Here is a 22,280-nt window from a genome sequence, read left to right on the forward strand (position 1 = left end):
ATCCTCCTTCAGAAATAAATGCAAATAAGCACAGTGATTATTTTTTATTAAATAAATAGTGTGAATTCAAGGGAATTTCCTGTACAATATACAATTACTATGGCTATTTCAACACAAATGTGTGATCCTGTAGCAGATAGCTTGAGGAATTATAAATACTATAGAGCTCTCCGAAAGAAAATTTGAACACATGCTCTGTTTGCTCTTGTTAAAAAAAAGTTTGTTGTTTTATTTTTTTTTAGTGGGAAATCTGAATACTAGGAGGATTTAATTTTATCAAATCATCATTTTTTTGAAGCTATTTTTTTAAACAGAGTTTTTGTGACATCTAGTGGTCAATAGAGGAAGAAAATAGAAGGTTGGTTTCAGAGTACTCCTTTCAAGTGTTTAGTACTCATACTTCCTATGACACCCTAGAAGCAGTGACTTGGAAATGGCCATCCTTGCTGTTCCTGGCGATCTTTTCTTTTCTAGATTAAAGACAGATGAGCAGAAGGGTAGTCACAATTTTTCCTGTATCTGTAGGAATGGATCCTTTTCTGGGAGATGAGAAAAAGGAGAGAAGCCAATAATTCAAAGGAGAAAAACAGGTGCAAAACTTGGTGCTTTCTCTTTTAGGCCCAGCACACTTACAGGACTGGTTAACAAATCAAATAGAACGACTCAGAGACTTTTGGTTGGTTCTTATATGTTTTATGGTGTCCCTAGTTTCTAAATATAAGAGGGGGAGATTAAAACCCTTGTTAGTCCAAGGCATAACGCAAAAACTTTCCTTACAGCAAAAGACTTCCTGATTCTGGTAAAGCTATGAATTGTACTCACAAATATGGCGAAAAGTGTTCTATGCTGTACCCACTGGATGATATCAGGAAATCTGCCCATGAAGCATGGCTAGAGAAAAATCCTGCCAACAGTGTGAGCTTGCAAAATATTTTTTGGTGTTCAGGGCTTACTCTTGGCTATGCATGCAGTAATAATTTCTGGCAGACTCAGGGTCATCGTGTAGGGATAAAACCCTGGTCAGCCATGTGCAAAACAAGTGCCCTACTCTCTGTACTATCTTTCCAACCCCAGGATCCATAATTTTACTTTACATTTGATCCTGCAAATTATGTTGCTGGTCTTACTGGTTGCATACCCTGAAGCAACACCATGTAATAGAAAGAACATGAGCTCTGCACACATCAAAGTCAACATCTACAAAGAAAACAAACAGCCCCTTCCATAAATAGGGAGCAGAGCTCAACAGACACTTTCTCAAAGAAGACATACAGACGACCAAAAGGCATATGAAAAGACTTCAGCATATTCTGTCATGAGGGAAATGCAAATGAAAAAGATAATAAGATACCAGTTTATACCAATAAGAAAGCTGTATGTCAAAAAAGACTAAAATCAAACTGAATTGGAAGAAACACAGTGAAAAACAACCCTTCTTAACCTGGTTCTTTCTCTAATAAAAGCTGCAGAAATGTCTCAAATTATTGAAAATAGGACAACCATATAATTCAGCAAGTTTGTTCTTTGGCATTTATCCCATGAACACAAAGACATTAATTTGAAAAGATACTCATATTCCTATGTTCATTTGAGCACTTTTATACTAGTGGAATGGAAAATAACCCAAATGGCCAAAGGCAGATGGTGAAGAAATTATGGAATGTGCACATACTGACTGGAATATTACTCAGCAATAAGAAATTATGAAATCTTGCACTCTATACAACAAGGAGGGAACTAGAGGGTGTCATGCCAAGCAAAATAAGCCAGAGGACAAATGCTAGATATTTTCACTCCAATGTGATATAAAAGGAAATAAAGCAAGAACTGGCCACTATCTAATAAAAACTAATTCTTGTGTTCTGGCCAATGAATCAAAGCTAAAAATTCAGAGAGAGAAATTTGGTGGAAGGGAGGAATAAAGCAGACTAGAAATGACACAAGCACCCTGGCGGAGGGTCTTTAATACTTAGTTGGAAGTGGAGATATTTTAACTCGGTATAACAAATGCATAAATATTAACATTCTGTAATCATGTACATTAATTCTTCTTCTTCTTCTTTTTCTTCTTCTTCTTCTTCTTCTACTACTACTATTACTACTACTACTACTACTACTACTACTACTACTACTACTACTACTACTACTACTACCACTACCACTACTTCTACTATGTGTTGTAGTAGTTGTAGTAGAAGTAATAGTATTATATTACTATGACTCACAATAATAAGAAATTGTATGAGCCTTGGAGTTGACAGCTGGGGGTTCAAATTATACTTTTGTAACTTCCCAGCTGTCTGAGCTTGGGTGGTTAATTAAAGTCTTGAGATTCTGTGTTCCTTATTTTTTTTTAGGGGGGGGCACACCTGGTTTTCAGAGGATATAGCTGACACTGAACTTCACGACTCATAAGCAGTACTGGTAATTTGAAATTAAAAAGTGGAATATAAGGCCCCAGACCTTAGTTTCTTATATCCAATATAAAAAGTGATTTTGATTTGATGATAGGTGATCATACGTTTTAATTATTGGACAATTAAATAGTATGTGATCCAATAATTATTGTCAGTTAATAATGGCAGTCTGAAATTACTAATTACTATGTCACAGTAGTATGAAAATAGATCAATAAAATAAATTAAAACACCATACACACCAGCTTTTAAGGCTGAAAAGAATTCAAAAGATCAGCTCCTGGTTCCAGTTGTTGCCATTTTTTTTCTATAGAATTTTTCACATTAAATTTTGCCATTAGGACTTAGAAAAATGACACTGTGGCTTCAAGGAGAATGTGCATGTTAAATAAGAACCATTATAGCCCTGCTCTGTATGTCTAATTTAAAGAAAATTAGAAAAATGGCACTTTGGGGCTGCAGAGATAGCATGGAGGTAGGGCATTTGCCTTTCATGCGGAAGGATGGTGGTTTGAATCATGGCATCTCACATGGTCCCCCGAGCCGGCCAGGAGTGATTTCTGAGCATAGAGCCAGGATGAACCCCTGAGCTCTCTCGGGTGTGACCCAAAAAAACAAAACAAAAAAATTGCACTTATACTTATTTACCATTAATCTCGGAGACCCCATAAATTCAGAAGATATTTATATCCATTGAACATTTTATTTTAGTTTATAGCACAAGGAGTAATCATAAAGCAGATGCTTAATACATATTTGTTCAAATAATGAACTAGTTCTTTATTTTTACTTCTCTAGTTGAGGCCCAGAAAAGTTAAGTGACTTGCCTATGTTCATAAAGTCTTTTCTTGATGAATTAAGATTTGTTATTTTCTAAGCAAGTTTAGAGCATGTTGAGTTGCAATGATCTGATTAACTGAAAATGTTTGTATATTTTATATACATTAGTACACGTATACTTGGAATAGTAACTAAGGGACTATCAACCACTGGCACTGGATTGTTGATGGAGGATCCAGAGAACTTCTGTATAAATTCCACTATCATGGAACCTTTTTGAGCATAGTTCTAAGGCTCCCAACAGACCCTTTCTCTCTGCTCTCGCTCTCCAGGAGGTTATCTGTTGTGGGACTGTTGTCCTAGCTGTGATTGATCACCACCACTATCTGGGGGACCTGAGAGTGACCTTCTGGATGCATTTGTAAGGAATCAGCTAGGAAAAAGAAACAAAAACTTGAAGGCATCGTCTGGTTGGCCTGAGATAAGGAGACTAGAGAATCTTTTCTCATTAGCCTGGCAAAATAACTCAAACGATAAAAAAAAAATCTGTAAGAAAATATTATGTTTCCAGGGATTTAAAAGATCCTTCTTATTTCATCTTCCCTATCAACAAGATTCTGTGTCTGTATAGAGAAAATAAATACTTTTGCTTGTAAGTCAGGAGAGAGGGGAGGAAAGCAGTAAGGAGTAAGAGAAGACAGAGAAGGAAAAAGGGAGAAGTGAAAAAATGCAGGGGGAAGTGATGAAATAAACACACACATAGAGAAAGACATTATATAAGAGAAAGAAGTGGGACCAACATTGGCTAGAATAATCCTATGAGGCTAAATCAAATCATAAGAATGGATCAGTCCAAGGCACTTTGTTAAGCTCCATTGGTGTGAAAATAGTTCTCCCAGTGGGAAGAAAGCATGGGGTATGGTGCAAAGCTCCAGGTTTGAGTTTTGGTTCTTATGATTTATTGTGTGAACATGGACAGGTCATTTAAAGTCCTAGGCCTCAGTTTTCTCTGCCAAAAGGAGGAAAATAAATGAAATGAGACATATGAAAGTAATTTGAAAAAATAGTGTGACATGAGCAAACAGTCTCAAATTAATACTCAAGCTGGAGCCATTCCACTTAAATCAAAACAGGCTCTGACGTGCCTCCGGCTCTCCTCTTCGTGGGCTCAGGAAAGCTTTCTACCTCATGTTTTTAAAATAAATAAATACATAATCCAGTGGTCTCGTCACATCATTATGCAAAGGTGAACTCATTCCAAATCATGCGTGCAACTCTGAAATCATAATAAAAAAGAACAAAGACCTATGGTTTACCCACCATGATCCAACACATTTGTTAAGAGTGGAAGAAATGAGATCTGGTTCAGATGCTGTGACCCTAGGCAAGTTTCTCAGCCTCACCAAACCTTTCTCTTTGCACTTCTGATGTGGGAACACCTACCAACCTGTGTTGCTGATATAAAGGCAAGTGTTCAGCATAAGTCCAGGCATCTGTTGGAACCTCTGCTATGCTAACCATTGGTCTCCCCTCAACAACAAAAAAGAAAAGAAAAAAATTAATGCTAAAGACCCTTTTATTCTTCTATCCACATACCTATTTTTTTCTTTTCACATACTTTCATACTATTCCCCCAAACCTTGTATAAAAAGTGTCTGGGATACTGTTCGATACTGGATATTGTTCTTCAAAAGCTCAGATAGAACAAACACGCTATTAAAATTATGTATCTATTTTGCATAACATTGAAGGAAACAGATTCTAGAGACCTGAAATATTAAAGAAATATTATAGACTTATTAAAGCTTAGAATTGATGGAAATTATAAAAGATACTTGGGCATGGAATGAAGACTAGTGGATTAGAGAAAAAATATAGGTTTGAATTTTGTCTTGGAAAACAATTCATTACATAAATATGAACATGTCATTTTAAGTCCTCAGCCCAAATTTCACATTTTGAAGTTGAGTCAATGGGTTGCTTTGAAGGGGCCATAGAAATAATGCCTTGACAAGCAAATTAGCACTGATACTTTGGAACAAATGACTTCAGCTGTCTCTAGGCATAGCCACTAATCACATCCTGTTCTTGTATTGCTCTCCTGAGAATTCCAATTTCAGAGAAGATTACCAGGTGAGTTTAGCCTAAGTCATTTGCCCATCCTCAGATAGTACCAGATTGTATGTATAATTATACACACATATATGTGTGCATATAATCTGTTCATATATATTTGTGTACACATGTGTAATCCTATTCACTTGTAATGTGGGTGCTACTTCACACCGAAAAAAAAAAAAAAAAAAGAAATGGTGACCTAAATGTTAGAATAAAGTGGTATGGAATGAAAAGCACTAAATAATAAAACACGGCAAATGCCCACTAAATTCAAAAAGTCTTTAGTTCCCTTATAGCTTACAAATTTAAGACACTGTCTCATGCAGGGATAACTCCTACTCTAGGATGAGGGCCCAAGTACCCTACAAGGTCATTTATAGTCCGTTAGTGTAGGTAAGGAGGCCTTCTAATTACTCAAAATAAATTTTATTTGGGAGGGCTGGGAAGCAACATAAAACAAAAGAAAATTTGAAGGGACTTATTAGCATCTAAAAGAAAGCATATATAAAAATATATTTAGTGAAAGGAGACAAAAGTAGCTATTCTATTGACTTTTGACTCAGTTCTACAGAGCTGTTTCTCCAAATTTGTCTGTACCTCAAGGCTGATGCTTCCAACTCAAGTATATTCCTAAAATTCCCAGAAAAATCCATCTCAATGCTAGATCGCTATGCCATTGATACCTGTGACCTCATTCAGGAACAACAACAACAACAAAAGCTGCTTTATTTTTTTTTAATCCTTCCAATACTAATTATTAAAAAAAAAGTCAGGATTTTTTTTAGAAGTGGAAAACTATTCTAGTACTCCTCCTTTCTGCCCTAAGATTAAGTATTCTGTTAATTTTCAGCAGCCATTTGGTCTATTTTCTGGCAAATAAACTAATTAGGATAAATATTACCCTAAGCCTTTCATTGTAACGAATGAACTTGGACAATTCAGATGGTCTACATGCAATCCCCCTCAAATTTGTTATAAATTAGTCTTCATTTTTGCACAGGGCTCCACAGTTTGTAATGAGCTTTATAGTTGCCTTTCCTGTTATTATATCTCCCCTTTGCTTTGTCAGTAGGTTATTTTTACTGTATTCATTTCATGTCTAGTTCATTTTATATCTCTATAATAAGACAGTATTTAGTTTTCTGTATTTTTCATGGATTTAAGATTAATTTATGTTGCATGCGCTAAGAATTCCTTCCTTTTTATTATTGAGTAGTATTCTATTGTATAAAAATACAATCTTCTTATCTTTTGATATAAATTTGTGGGAGGCTTGGGCATAGTTTTTGCTATTAAAATTGGACTGCCATAAAAACTCTTATACAAATTCTTTTATGAACACATGTTTTCATTTAACTTAGATAAATACCTAAGAACAAAATTGCTGGGTCATAGGGTAGGTAGGTGTATGTTCAATTTATTAGAAGCCAACAAATAGTTCTCCAAAACAGTTTGTCAAATATATGAGTTGTCAACATATATTCTTTCTTCCTCTGGTCATTTCTCGGACTTGAGGGCAATCTATTCAAAACATAACCTTGATCCCCACACTTTCCTGCTTAAATGCTTCCAAGAACTTCCCCTCCTGCCTTTAGGATTAAGTCTCCTCCTCCTCCCCTTTTTAAAAAACACAACGTAAGTAATTTGATACCTCACTTTGGATTCTGCCTTTGTATTCAGCTACTGGTTCTCTTATTCCTCAGCTTTACTGGATTTGTTTCTTTCCTAGCCTGTGAAGAAACTCTTTTCCTTCCAGGAACATAGGCAAAAGAACAATCCTCTACCCATTCGCCTAAACTTAGTCTATTTCTCCTTTAAGTTTCAGTTCTGACGTTGTTTTTCAGGGAATTCCCCCTCCCCCCCCCCAATGATCCTGGAGACTTTTTTTTCTAATAATTTCTTTATTTAAGCACTATGGTTACAGAAAATGTCATAGTTCCTTTCATAGTTCTTCAGGAACTTTTTTCTACTTATTTTCTGCTCTTGTGATAAGTCCTGGGGACTCTTTTCCTACTTTTTTCTGTTCCTGTATTTCTCTGAACTTCATAATGTTAAATGTACTATTGTTTTTAAAATAATATACCATTGAACTAGTAAATAGGTAGCACATTCATGTGTTTCAAAATCTTCAAAAAATTTTGAGTGAAAAGTTGTATTATTATCTCTGTTCCCATTTATCTGGTTTTTCATCTACATAAAAAGAACAAATAAATAGCCCCCCTTGATAATAATTTCATAACAATTTTTTAGAGTCTTAATATATTTTTACTTTATTTTATTTTACTTATTTGTTTATTTATTTTTGTTTTGGGGCAATACTCAGCTATGCTCAGGGTTCACTCATGGCTTCACGCTCAGGAAATCATTCCTGGTGGTGTTCAGAGAACAAATCAGAGTCAGCTCTGGGCTAGACAAATCTTTAATCACTCTAGTGTTTATCTCTTCAACCTATCCACAGAATTTTCAATACCTATACACAATTTAACACACACCTTATACTATATGTTCTAATACAGCACATTGGTAATTTATTTTTATATATAGCTATTACTCTTGTGAGTACTATTTGTAGTACTATATTATCATTGGTATTATGGATAATAATGTATCTAACTGCTGCACATGCATGGCTAAACTAATTATCCTCTGCACAGTGCTTTTTCCACTCACAAATTTGTCTGGGTAATTTTCTATCCAGAACTTACACACACACACACACACACACACACACACATATACTTTTGACGGAGGAAGGATTGGGCAAAGCCTCACTTAATCATTTCTGGTTTTGAACATGATAGCAGAGCATCCATCTTTTTTTTTTTTTGTATTTGGGCTGTACCTGGCTGTACTCCGAGCATACTCCTGACTCTCATCTCAGGAATCACTCCTGGTAGGGCTGACAAACACTCTTGGTGGGTGTTGGGGATTGAACTCAGTTATTTTTGTATGCAAGGCAAGCACCTTTACCCTTGTACTTGTCTCTGGCCCGATATTTGCATGAGAGATCATTGTGTAAGACATTTCAGTTATAGACTTGGAATTCTGCACACCTGCAAACAAACAGATGTGTCATGTAATCCATGTTCCAAGCCTTCCAATGCGTAGGCTTGCAGAAGTCATTGCCTCTGTGAGTTTTCTGTCACACTTTCTCAAACATAAAAAAAAAATTTAACCAGAAGGGTTGCTGCAAGCACTATAAGCCAAGCACATAGCAAGTGCTATGAAATGGTAGATATTATTATCATATTCTTCCAGGAAGAGTTGGAGTGTCTTTCTTTGACAGTATTGAAGCTCCTTGCCTGATTCTGCCTCTCCTTCTGCCTGGAAGACAAAATAAAATTTAAAATGGAGTCATAAAAACTCAGTATGTTGTCATATTGTAAATCCCTTTTCCTGGATCTTGATTTTTACCCCTCAAATTGATCAATCATTGAGAAGAATCTTATCAATTTGCTCAGAGATCAGGAAGCATGCACACACACACACACACACACACACACACACACACACACACACACACACACACACACACACACTTTTAGAGGTAATTCCCACTTGGTTAATTCCCTGCCAAGAAAAAATGTAAATCACGTTGCAGTCCAGTTTCAGGGGTTCTGCAAACGAGTCTGAGAGAAATTTAACCTTAGTCTCCATAACAGAAACTTGGCAGCTAGCCAACAAACTTTTGTTCTGTGTTTTAAGAAAAATTGAGAGAAGCAATGTGCTTCCAGTGAATTGGTGTCAGGGGTGATCAGGCTGGACCCCGTTGGGTAAAGGGCTAACCCAGGCAAGAAACAATGTGCTCTGGCTGGTTTCCTTTTCTTAAAAATATTTTTATAATTTAGTTAAAGTACCATGATTTACACCGTTATTGATAGTTGAGTTTTAGGCATATAATATTTCAACACCAAATCCCCCACCAGTGTCAACTCCCATCATTACTCTGGCTGTTTTTCTTAAAGGAATGCTTTTGCAGGGTTAGTGTTCTAAGGGCAGCAGAAAATACTAAGGAACAAAACATGGCCTTTTGGCCTTCAGTGTCCAGGATGTTTGTTCCCAAAGTGTCTCAAATTGAAAAGCCAACTAAGGTGGGTGAGGGAGGAGAAATAAGAGTGGTGGAAAGTTATGGAGATGTACTAAGTCAAATCATAGAAGTGACCTTGAACCTGTTTCTAGGACATCCTTGGGCCACTTGAAGAAATGGTATTGGCCTTCCTTCAAGTCTTTGCTAGAACTAGGTATTCCTCATTATCATATAATCACTGTAATAATCTAGTAGGGTAGATGTTATTTCCTTTTCAATTAAGTAAACTGAGGTTTATAGGGTTACTAATTACTTAAAATTACCAGGTAGGACTGTGGGGTGGGAAAACACGGAACCCATGTCTCGGGGCTTTCAGGCTTAGCAATGACATTTTCCTGCTTGGTTTGAGGGGAGGGTGTTATCTTATATATTCATCTTTCTTTCCCTACCCCTAGCAGTTCTCTAGAATCTAGTCAAGTTTGGAGTTGTAAAATCAACGATGACCTCACTGGGTTATTTTTCCTCCCTTGAACAGGCCCAGGAAATAGCTGTAGGAGTTGGCAAAATAAATGTACATTGAGGCCAGAGGCCCTTCTCTTCTCTTCAGAACACATTCCCTTTTCCTCTGTGTCTCTGGGAGAGGAATTTTGCCCATGGGAGCTGTCTCAGGTGCCGCCTGCTCCCTGACCTTTCCGTGCCTCCCTAGCACATTCCTGCATCTAAATCAGAACTGGTCAATGTTTCACTCCCACTGTTGCCCTCCCATCCGGATCCTCCATCACTGGTGAACAATTAACCCCAGCAGTGCTTGGTCTTCTCTTCCCTTGCCTCAGATACTTCCAACCTTTCAGTGCTGGTGTCAATAATCTACCAAGTTAGCATCCAGGCATCCTCTCCAGTCTTCATGAAGCCTCTTTTTTACTTTTTTCACAATGATTCTGATAATATTTGATTCTTCCAAGCTTCCAAGCTAGGAAATACATTTAAGGTCACAGTTGAGCTGACACACCTTCATGGACTCATGCAAAAATATTTTTAAATGTGATTTATGTATGTGTGTGTGTGTGTATATATATATATATATATATATATATATATATATATATATATATATATAAACACATTGGGCTTTATACCAAAGAAGTTTCAGGTGTACATCAATTTTATTCAGTGTGTATAGGCTACATTCAATTCACCACGCACTGCCTTAATTCCACTCATAATCATACAACTGAGTCACTTTAACTCATTTTTCCTCTCTTCTTCCCCATTCCCTCTGGTGATCACTAGTTTGATCTAAAAGTTCAAACATTTGCTTTTAGTTATTTGTTTTGTTTCTTTATGTAGCACCTATGAATTAAATCATAAAGTATCTTTCTTCTTGTTACTTAACTCATTTAGCTTAATATATTTTAGGTCCATCTGTGTTGTTACAAATGATTCTTCTGCCTCTTCCTTATCCTCCTCTTCCTCTTCTTCCTCCTCTTTCTCATCCTCTTCTTCCTCTTTCTCTTTCTCCTTCTCTTTCTTTTCTTCCTCCTTCTCATCCTTCTCTCCCTCCCCCTCCCCCTTTCCCTCTTCCCCCTCTTCTGCTTCCTCCTTCTCCTCCTCTTCTTCCTTCATCATCAATCATCATCTTCTTCTTCTTCTTCTTCTTCTTCTTCTTCTTCTTCTTCTTCTTCTTCTTCTTCTTCTTCTTCTTCTTCTTCTTCTTCTTCTTCTTCTTCTTCTTCTTCTTCTTCTTCTCCTTCTTCTTCTTCTCCTCCTCCTTCATTCTTCTTTCTTTCTCTTCTTCCTCTTCCTCCTCCTCATCCTTTCTCTTCTTTTTCCCATATGCCCAACAATACTCAGAGCTAATTCTCACTCTGTGCTCAGGGACCATACTGTGCCAGTGATCAAACTAGGATCAAATGCAAGGTAAGAGCCTCACCATTTCTGCTGTGTCTCTGGCCCATTATATATTTCTAAAGTGCAAACAAATAGTGTTTCATTATGCATATATGCCATAGTTTTTAAAAATCCACTTAGGTTGTGTCCAACTCTTGGTTATCCAATATTGACTCTTGAACCAATTTTATTTTTTTCTTTTAACTTGTTTTATGTTATTTAAACACAGTAGTTTACAAACTGATTTATTCATAATAGAGTTGTTGCTGGCTTCCATGTTTCAACACCAATCCCACCATCAGAGTAACATTTCCTCCACTATTGTTCCCATTTTATAAATCTACCACCAAGCCTGCCCCTTGGCAGGCACAGAATAATGTATTTTATATTGTTTGTTACAATTAAATGGTAAGGAAATTACTAAAAAAAAAAAAGCCTTCAATAAAAGAAAATGTGTGAAAAATTGTTGTAGCTCACAATAGGGTCATTAAGTCATTATCAGATTTACTAAGCTAGTTAAGAATTCAGTGTTATTGGTTTTGTTTGTTAACCTTTTTTGGTTTCTATGCTATTTTGACATCTAATTTGGTACATTCCTCTTGGGATGTCAGTATTGAAAAATTGGGAGGTATTATGCTGCTGAGTATATGATCAAGCACTCCAGGAATTTAGAGGATCTATGGAGCTAAGCTGACGATGAGTGGCTAGCGAATGTTTTTATGGCTGCCAGGTTTTCGAAAGTACTGAGGGGCTAAGGAAGGCTGCTCACCCTCATTCCAAGAAAATAAAGAGTTCTCAATCTGAAAAATCGTATACCTGGGGTTTTTTGTTAGTCATGTGTTTCTACAGAGATAAGTGGGAATATGGTGAACTTGAGCTATTGACTGGGTGTGTTTGTGTGGTGTGTATGCAACTGCCAAGACTTTGGCAGAGTAGGAACTTGTCCAGCCCCATCCCTTCTTACCAAGAGTGCCCAGAGTTTTGGGCTGCAAAACCAATGTACCCATGAATTTTTGTGGCTTGGATTACATCTCTTTTAAGAATAAAATGAGTCTTCACAGCTGGCAGAAAAGTGTCCCTGAAGCCGAGAAAATAAAACTTCCAGCAAGACAGAGGATCTCATTGTGGTGAGTGACTCTAAGAAGGAAAGTACGACAATGTTGACACTGCAATGTTACGGGCTTTGGAATATGATGTCAAGGTGGCATCATCACTATCGAAGATAATTAAGGGGCAATAGCAATATCAAGTCAATGTACTTCAATAGTTTGAACAAGAAGTAGGCAGAGTTGGTGGAGTTTGAGAATAGAGCAGAAAATTGGTATTTTTTAAAAATAAATATCTTTATTTAAGAACCATAATTACAAGCATGTTTGTAGTTGGGTTTTAGTTATATATAAAAATACAAAACACCCCTCTTTGAAATTGGTATTTTATTTTCTTTTGTTTTTTTGTTTTTGAGCCACACCAATGATGCTCAGGGGTTACTTCTGGCTATGTGTTCAGAAATTGCTCTTGGCTTGGGAGACCATATGGGATGCTGGGGAATTGAACCTCAGTTCGTCCTAGGTTAGTGTGTTTAAGGCAAATGCCCTACCACTTGTGCCACAGCTCCGGGCCCCAAAATTGGTATTTTTGAAAAGTTTTACTACAATAGGAAACTAGGCAAAAGGGTGATATTAGGAAGAGGTTGGGACTGGGTCAAGATAGTTTTGTTTTATACTCCTTCTGGTCATATGCCCTAATTCTATAAGATCTAGATTGAGGTGTCCCCTTCTTTGTCAAAATTCCTTCTGGCCTTGTAAGATGTTTGTTTGTGGACCAAATTGTGAACCCATTGATTACTGAGAGCTTATCTGACTGAGGGCTCAAGATTTCCTGGCTCCATCAAACAAGAACAAGTCTGCATCATTGACACAGGTTGATACTTGGAATTTGACACAGGGATGATGTTTAATAAGTCTTTTTTCATCTTTTATTTACTTTTTAATTAAATTTTTGATGACTGAACAACTAGGAACCTAAATGCAGTTTGAGTGGCAACTTCATTTTATTAATTGGAAAATGAAGGCATATAAAAAGTATAGTTTGGTGATTTCACAAATGAAGAACAATCAAAATCAGTGACTTCTCTTTCCTACCCTGCTGGTCTCTCCAACACCATTTTTAGAGATTTACTGCCACTCCTCAAAGCACTGAGGGCCAAAAAATAAACTTCATTTATATCAAACCAAAAATTTCACCACCCATACATAGTTCTTGTGGTGGGCTCTATAATTCTGCTTTTATCTTGATTTTAGAGCAACATATGCAAAGAAGGCCAAGAAGAGCTTGTGAATAAAAAATGAAAGCACTTTTCCAAAACTGGTGGAAGACCAATTCACCAGTTCTGGGAAGAGCTAGATAAAAAAGGTGGAATGACCAAGCTTATCAAGTGTTCAAAATCTCAAACTCTCCCTGTCCACCCCCCCCCCAATTAAAACTTCAAAAAGCTCAAACTCAATCAAAACTTCTAGTCTGTGTACTCAAAAAATGGAAGCCCTGGTCCAGTGTCTGCCACAAGATGTCACTGTTAATCTTCATTCAAGGAATAACAGATTTGGGCAGAAAATTTTTAAACACATTGAAGATTTTTAGTTTGCAGATGAAGAAACTGAGACACATAAAGGGCACACAATTTAAGTAAGAACTTATAGCACGATAATGGTTGGGGTTGAGTAATCAGAAGATTCCAGGGGCTTTCTCTTTGGACCGATGTGACAACCATTTCCTGCATGATACCATGGTGGTGCTTGGAGATGAGATATGAATCAGGTTGTGCTTCTACAATCATTCACTCAAGACAAAGACTCTAGATTGTAAATAAAGCAGAGAAATAATGGAGAAAGGACAAATGCACAGTCCTCTCAGGTCTACTTTCACATGTACTACATTCATGGCTTGCTCACTAGTGATGCCAGCACCCTATTGGCAGTATGTACATAAGGGCTCCATCTGCAAACTGGTTTGAATAGTTTCATAGAAAAGTATCAGGTAATGGATTCCATCCTTTTTATGGCTTCAACTCAAAAGAGTCTGGTTCCCAAGGCAAACAAAAAGCCAAGTTGTTTCAGCAAAGAATTGGCTGTAACCTAAGTAGGGAACAGATAAAAACATGAGCTGGATAGAAGGGCAAGGATAAGTTTTTGGGCTCTGTTGCTTGGGAAATGCAGTGCTACAGGATCAAGAAACTTTTATGAGCCAATGACCTCTAGATCAGGCATTTGTCCTGCATCTGAAGGAACAAACTGTAGAGAGGTCACAATGCAGACACTTGGTCACTCCACCTGCCTATCCAAGGCTTTCCAGTTCTTTGGCCTGATTTCACTCGCCCTTTCTACTTCCCCTGTAGCTTTCATGTTGGAATTTCAGATAAAAAAATTTTTTTTGTGTGGTTTTTGGGTCACACCCGGCAGTGCTCAGGGGTTATTCCTGGCTTCACGCTCAGAAATTGCTCCTGGCAGGCACGGGGGACCATATGGGACGCCGGATTCGAACTGATGACCTCCTGCATGAAAGGCAAACACCTTACCTCCATGCTATCTCTCCGGCCCCATGATAAAATGTTTTTCATTTCTTCTTAATGAGAAGGTAAAATACAGATGAAGATAATATTAATTCATTTCAAAACTTTTACCAAGAATTAGAAAAAAATTAAAGGATGTATGATCCCTTCCTAAGGACAATAATCACAGTAAAAGCATAAAATACATTCAGTCAGTGAGTGTGGGTAGGACCAGGAAATACTACTAGCTCTCCTGAAGATCTTACTATAAATGAGGGAGAAAAAGTTAGTTTGGAAAATAACTGAAATAAAAAAAAACCTTATTCATATCAGTGCCATGAAAACAGATAAACCAGAGAAGGGGTTTGGAATTCAGGGGTGTGAGTGAGATGACCAAAGTGAGTCAGAAAGCAATATTTGAACAGACCTGAAAGTAAGGAGAGAGCAGCAAGACTTTCCTTTTCTTATTTTCATTTTCTGTGCATAGATAGTAATGCAAAAGTATTAATAGAGAAAGGGAGGATTACATCCTCAAAGTGAAAATCTTTTAAAGCATTTAAAATGATACCAATAATAAGCACATTCCTTTCACCAGCCTTCATAACCAAGTCAAGGCTCAGCAATGGTAATTTACCTACCTGAAAATTTTTTTTTTTTTTTTTTTTTTTGGTTTTTGGGCCACACCTGGCAGCGCTCAGGGGTTACTCCTGGATATCTGCTCAGAAATAGCTCCTGGAAAGCATGTGAGACCATATGGGACGCCGGGATTTGAACCAACCACCTTAGGTTCTGGATCGGCTCCTTGCAAGGCAAACGCCACTGTGCTATCTCTCCGGCCCTACCTCTCTAGATTTCATCTTTACATTCAATGACTGTCCGTATATACCATCCATATACTGATGTTTTTGTCCTATGTAAATGAGACCATTTGGTGAAGGTAAAGTCTATTTTTAGCAAACTATCTTCTGAATGTCAGTGGTAGAGGAGAGCTATGGGTGTCAATTACTAAAATGTAGCTACATCTTATTATCAAATATGAATGGATGTTTCCTTTTCTCTCTGGGCGTATTACTCACTACATAGTGCTGTAATTTGTTTCTTCACACTTTCATTTTTAGGAGACAGTGAATTCTTTCTCAGGGATTATGTCTTCTTCATGAATTTTCAGTGGCAGATTTAATGGCCTTGATTTATTGTCACTGTGTACCTTAAATACTGCTGTGAAAGATTTGTAATTTACTTTGGTCACAATAAAAAATATTTATAGTTTCAGGTCTGATATTGAGGTCTTTAATCCATTTAGATTTTCTCTTCATACATGATGTTAACTGGGAGTCTAAGTTCAATTTTTTGAAAGTGGCTAGCCAGTTGTGCCAACACCACTTGTTGAAGAGGCTTTCTTTGCTCCATTTAGGATTTCCTGCTCCTTTATCAAAAATTAGGTGATTATATGTCTGGGGAACATTCTCTGAGTATTCAAGCCTATTCCACTGATCTGAGGGTCTGTCTTTATTCCAATACCATGCTGTTTTGATAACTATTGCTCTGTAGTAAAGTTTAAAGTTGGGGAAAGTAATTCCTCCCATATTCTTTTTCCCAATGATTGCTTTAGCTATTCTAGGTTGTTTATTATACCAAATGAATTTCAAAAGTGCCTAATCTACTTCTTTGAAGAATGTCATGGGTATCTTTAGAGGGATCGCATTAAATCTGTACAATGCTTTGGGGAGTATTGCCATTTTAATTATGTTAATCCTGCCAAACTATGAGCAAGATATGTGTTTCCATTTCTGTGTGTCCTCTCTTATTTCTTGGAGCAGAGTTTTATAGTTTTCTTTGTATAGGTCCTTCACATTTTTAGTCAAGTTGATTCCAAGATATTTGAGTTTGTGTGGCACTATTGTGAATGGGGTTGTTTTCTTAATGTCCATTTCTTTTCTTTTTTTTGTTTTTGTTTTTGGGCCACACCCGCCGGTGCTCAGGGGTTACTCCTGGCTGTCTGCTCAGAAATAGCTCCTGGCAGGCACGGGGGACCATATGGGACACTAGGATTCCAACCAACCTCCTTTGGTCCTTGATCGGCTGCTTGCAAGGCAAACGCCACTGTGCTATCTCTCTGGGCCCTTAATGTCCATTTCTTCCTTATTTCTATTGGTGTATAGAAAAGCCTTTGATTTTTGTCTGTTAATTTTATAGCCTGCCACCTTGCTATGTGAGTCATTGTTTTTAGAAGCTTTTTCGTAGAGCTTTAGGGTTTTCTAGGTAGAGTATCATGTCATCTGCAAACAGCGAGAGCTTGACTTCTTCCTTTCCTATCTGTATTCCCTTGATATCTTTTTCTTGCCTAATCGCTATAGCAAGTACTTCCAGTGCTATGATGAATAGGAGTGGTGAGAGAGGACAGCCTGTCTTGTGCCAGAATTTAGAGGAGAGGCTTTCAGTTGTTTTTTCCATTGAGGACAATATTTGCCTCTGGCTTGCGGTAGATGCCTTAACTATATTGAGAAAGGTTCCTTCCATTCCCATCTTGCTGAGAGTTTTGATCAAGAATGGGTGTTGGACCTTATCAAATGCTTTCTCTGCATCTATTGATATGGTCATGTGATTTCTATTTTTCTTGTTGTTGATGTTGTGTATTATGTTGATAGATTTACGGATGATAAACCATCCTTGCATTCCTGGAATGAAACCTACTTGATTATAGTGGATAATCTTCTTAATGAGGCACTGAATCCTATTTGACAGGATTTTGTTGAGGATCTTTGCATCTGCTTTCATCAGTGATATTGGTCTGTAATTTTCTTTTTTAGTAGCATTTCTGTTTTGTTTAGGTATCAAGGTGATGTTGGCTTCATAAAAGCTATTTGGAAGTGTTCTGTTTTTTCAATTTCATGAAAAAGTCTTGCCAGGATTGGTAGTAGTTCCTCTTGGAAAGTTTGAAAGAATTCATTAGTGAATCCAGCTGGGCCTGGGCTTTTGTTTTTGGGCAGACATTTGATTACCATTTTAATTTTGTTAATAGTGATGGGGGTGTTTAGATATGTTACATCCTCTCCTTCAACTGTGGAAGATTATAAGAGACCAATAATTTATCCATTTCTTTCAGGTTCTCATTTTTAGTGGCATAGAGTTTCTCAAATTAGTTTCTGATTACCTTTTGAATCTCTGCCATATCAGTAGTGACCTCTCCTTTTTCATTCCTAATACGAGTTATCAAGTTTCTCTCTCTCTCTCTTTCTTTGTTAGTTTTGCCAGTGGTCTATCAATCTTGTTTATTTTTTCAAAGAACCAACTTCTGCTTTCGTTGATCTTTCAATTGTTTTTTGGGTTTCCACTTCGTTGATTTCTGCTCTCAGCTTTGTTATTTCCTTCTGTCTCTCTATTTTTGGGTCCTTTTGTTGAGCACTTTCTAGTACTATGAGCTGTGTCATTAAGCTACTCAGGTAAACCCCTTCTTCCTTCCTGATGTGTGCTTGCAAAGCTGTAAATTTTCCTCTCAGTATTGCTTTTGCTGTGTCCCATAAGTTCTGATAGTTTGTGTCTTTATTGTCATTTGTTTCCAGGAACCTTTTGATTTCCTCCTTGATTTCATCTCGAACCCACTGGTTATTTAGTATGAGGCTGCTTAACTTCCAGGTGTTAAAGTTTTTCTTCTGTGTCCCTTTGGAATCCACAAATAATTTCAGAGCCTTGTGGTCAGCGAAGGTAGTCTGCAAAATTTCTATCCTCTTGATCTTATGGAGGTATGTTTTATGTGCCAGCGTGTAGTCTATCCTGGAGAATGTCCCATGTACATTGGAGAAGAATGTGTATCCAGGTTTCTGGGGATGGAGTGTCCTATATATATCCACTAGGTCTCTTTCTTCTATTTCTCTCCTCAGGTCTAGTATATTCTTGTTGGGTTTCAGTCTGGTTGACCTATCCAATGTTGACAAAGCCGTGTTGAGGTCCCCCACAATTATTGTGTTGTCATTGATATTATTTTTCAGATTTGTCAACAATTGTGTTAAATATTTTGCTGGCCCCTCATTCGGTGCATATATGTTTAGGAGAGTTATTTCTTCCTGCTCTACATACCCCTTGATTAATATAAAATGTCCATCTTTGTCCCTTAAACCTTCCTGAGTATAAAGTTTGCATTATCTGATATTAGTATGGCCACTCCAGCTTTTTTATGGGTGTTGTTTGCTTGGATAATTTTCCTCCAGCCTTTTATTTTGAGTCTATGTTTGTTCTCACTATTCAGATGCATTTCTTGTAGGCAGCATAAGGTTGGATTAAGTTTTTTGATCCATTTAGCCACTCTGTGTCTCTTAACTGGTGCATTTAGTCCATTGACATTGAGAGAAAGAATTCTCCTGGGATTTAATGCCATCTTTATATAGAAATTTGGTGTGTCTTTTGATTTGTCTTGTCTTCAATTAGGTCTTTCAGTTTTTCTCTTAAGACTGGTTTTGTGTCTGTAAAGTTTCTGAGCTGTTTTTTGTCTGTGAAACCATGTATTCTTCCATCAAACTGGAAAGTGAGTTTTGCTGGGTACAGTATTCTAGGTGAAGCATTCATTTCATTCAGTCTTGTCACAATATCCCATCACTGCTTTCTGGCCTTGAGTGTTTCTGGTGACAGGTCTGCTGTAAATCTCAAGGATGCTCCCATGAATGTAATTTTTCTTTTTGATATTGCTGTTTTCAGAATTCTGTATCTGTGGGATTCATCATTGTGACTAGGATGTGTCTTGGGGTATTTTTTCTGGGGTCTCTTTTGGTTGGTACTCTTCGAGCATGCAGGATTTGATCACATATATTCTTTAGCTCTGGAAGTTTCTCTATAATGATGTTCTTGACCATTAATTCTTCCTGGAAATTTTCTTCCTGTGTCTCTGGGACTCCAATGATTCTTAAGTTGTTTCTGTTGAGCTTATTTAGACTTCTATTTTCATCTGTTCCCATTCTTTGACTAATTTTTCCATTGTCTGTTCATTTGCTTTAAGTTTTTTTCTAATCTCTCCCACTGTATGGAATTGTTATTTATCTCATCTTCCACAGCACCAATTCTATTCTCAGCTTCTGTTACCCTGTCCAGAGCTTATCCATTTTGTCATTCACTTCATTTACTGAGTTTTTCAGGCCTGTTCATTGAAATGTTATTTCAGTTTGGAGTTTTGTGATTTCTGTCTTCATATTTACTTGGTTCTTGTTAGTGTTGTGTTCAACTCGATCCATGGTTTCTTTAGTTCTTTGAGCATCTTCCATATTGCTTGTCTAAAGTCCTTATCTGAGAGGTTGATTAGTTGGTTGGTCATCATTCTCTATGTCTGATGCTGGCCTGCGTTGTTTCCCCATTGTCACACTTGTATTGTGGGGTTTTCTATGTGTTGTGGTGGTATTCATTGGCTAAATGATGTATGCAGCCACACTCCTCTGGCTCCACCCTTTCTGGGTGGGTCGACTTGCTTCCAAGGGAGGGGAGTCCTCCGTGGATGAAGCCTCTCACAGGATCAAATCTTAGGCCTGAGCACGAAGCATAGAAGACAGTCCGAAGAGAAATGCTGGGCTTCAGTGATCCAGCACAGTTCTTAGTGTGATTTTTTTCTTCTTATTGCGATGGTGTTCTTTCCTTAGAAAGAGTGTATGGCTGCGTAGCGAAGCGTTTCACGTGACAGGACAGGAGACAGACACACACAGGCAGCACTCACAATTTTTCACTGTCGGGCCCCACTGGGCAGGCATAGTTTCATAGATTTTCCCAGCCTGACATCACAAACAGGGGACCTGGCTTCTGCAAAGTACTGCTTATAGCCGGTTTTCACGTTATGAAGCAGTTCCTTGGCATTCCCGCCCTAGAATGAGTTTCTAGGATAGCGAGTTTTCTGGAGCCTCTTTTCAGCCCACTCCCAAGAGTTTCACGCAACAGGACAGGAGACAGACACACACAGGCAGCACTCACAATTCTTCACAGTCGGGCCCCACTGGGCAGGCGTTGTTTCGTTGGAGTTATTTTCTTAATGTCCATTTCTTCCTTATTACTATTGGTGTATAGAAAGGCCATTGATTTTTGTGTGTTAATTTTGTAGCCTGCCACCTTGCTATATGAGTTTATTGTTTCTAGATATATAGGAACATATATAAGATATATAGAACAACACATAGGCAAAGCACTCCAGGACATTGATACTACAGGAATATTCAAGGAGGAAACTGTATTTTCCAAGCAAGTGAAAGCAGAGATTAATATATGGGAATATATTAAGCTGAGAAGCTTCTGCACCTCAAAGGAAATAGCGCCCAGGATACAAGAGTCACTATTGAGTGGGAAAAACTATTCACCCAATACCCATCAGATAAGAGGCTAATCTCCAAAATATACAAGGCACTAACAGAACTTTACAAGAAAAAAACATCTAATTCCATCAAAAAATGGGGAGAAGAAATGGACAGACAGTTTGACAAAGAAGAAATACAAATGGCCAAAAGACATATGAAAAATGCTTCACATCACTAATCATCAGGGAGATGCAAATCAAAACAACTATGAGGCACCACCTCATACCCCAGAGATTGGCACATATCACAAAGAATGAGAACAAACAGTGTTGGCGGGGATGTGGAGAGAAAGGAACTCTTAGCCACTGCTGGTGGGAATGCCATCTAGTTCAACCTTTATGGAAAGCGATATGGAGATTCCTCCAAAAACTGGAAATAGAGCTCCCATACTACCCAGCTATACCACTCCTAAGAATATACCCTAGGAACACAAAAATACAATACAAAAATCCCTTCCTTACACCTATATTCATTGCAGTACTATTTACCATAAAAGACTCTGGAAACAACCAAGATGCCCTTCAACAGAAAAATGGCTAAAGAAACTGTGGTACATATACACAATGGAATATTATGCAGCTATCAGGAGAGATGAAGTCATGAAATTTTCCTATACATGGATGTACATGGAATCTGTTATGCTGAGTGAAATAAGTCAGAGAGAGAGAGAAAAACGCAGAATGGTCTCACTCATCTATGGGTTTTAAGAAAAATGAAAGACATTCTTGCAATAATAATTTTCAGACACAAAAGAGAGAAGGGCTGGAAGTTACAGCTCACCTCATGAAGCTCACAAGCAGGGATGAGTTAAGTTAAAGAAATAACTACATTTTGAACTATCCTAATAATGGAATGTATGAGGGTTATAGAAAGCTTATCTAGAGTACAGGTGAGGTTGGGTGGGGAGGAGGGAGATTTGGGACATTGATGATGGAAATGTTGCACTGGTGATGGGTGATGTTCTTTACATGACTGAAACCCAAACACATTCATGTATTTAATCAAGGTGTTTAAATAAAATATATTAAAAATATTTATTAAAAAATGCTTCCATGAGGGGCCGGAGTGATAGCACAGTGGTAGGGTGTTTGCCTTGCATGGTGCTGATTTAGGATAGGCCTTGTTTCCATCGGATCCTTGGTGTCCCGGAGCCAGGAGCAACTTCTGAGTAAATAGCCAGGAGT

Source organism: Suncus etruscus, chromosome 9 (assembly GCF_024139225.1).
Source record: "Suncus etruscus isolate mSunEtr1 chromosome 9, mSunEtr1.pri.cur, whole genome shotgun sequence".
Lineage (NCBI taxonomy): Eukaryota > Metazoa > Chordata > Mammalia > Eulipotyphla > Soricidae > Suncus > Suncus etruscus.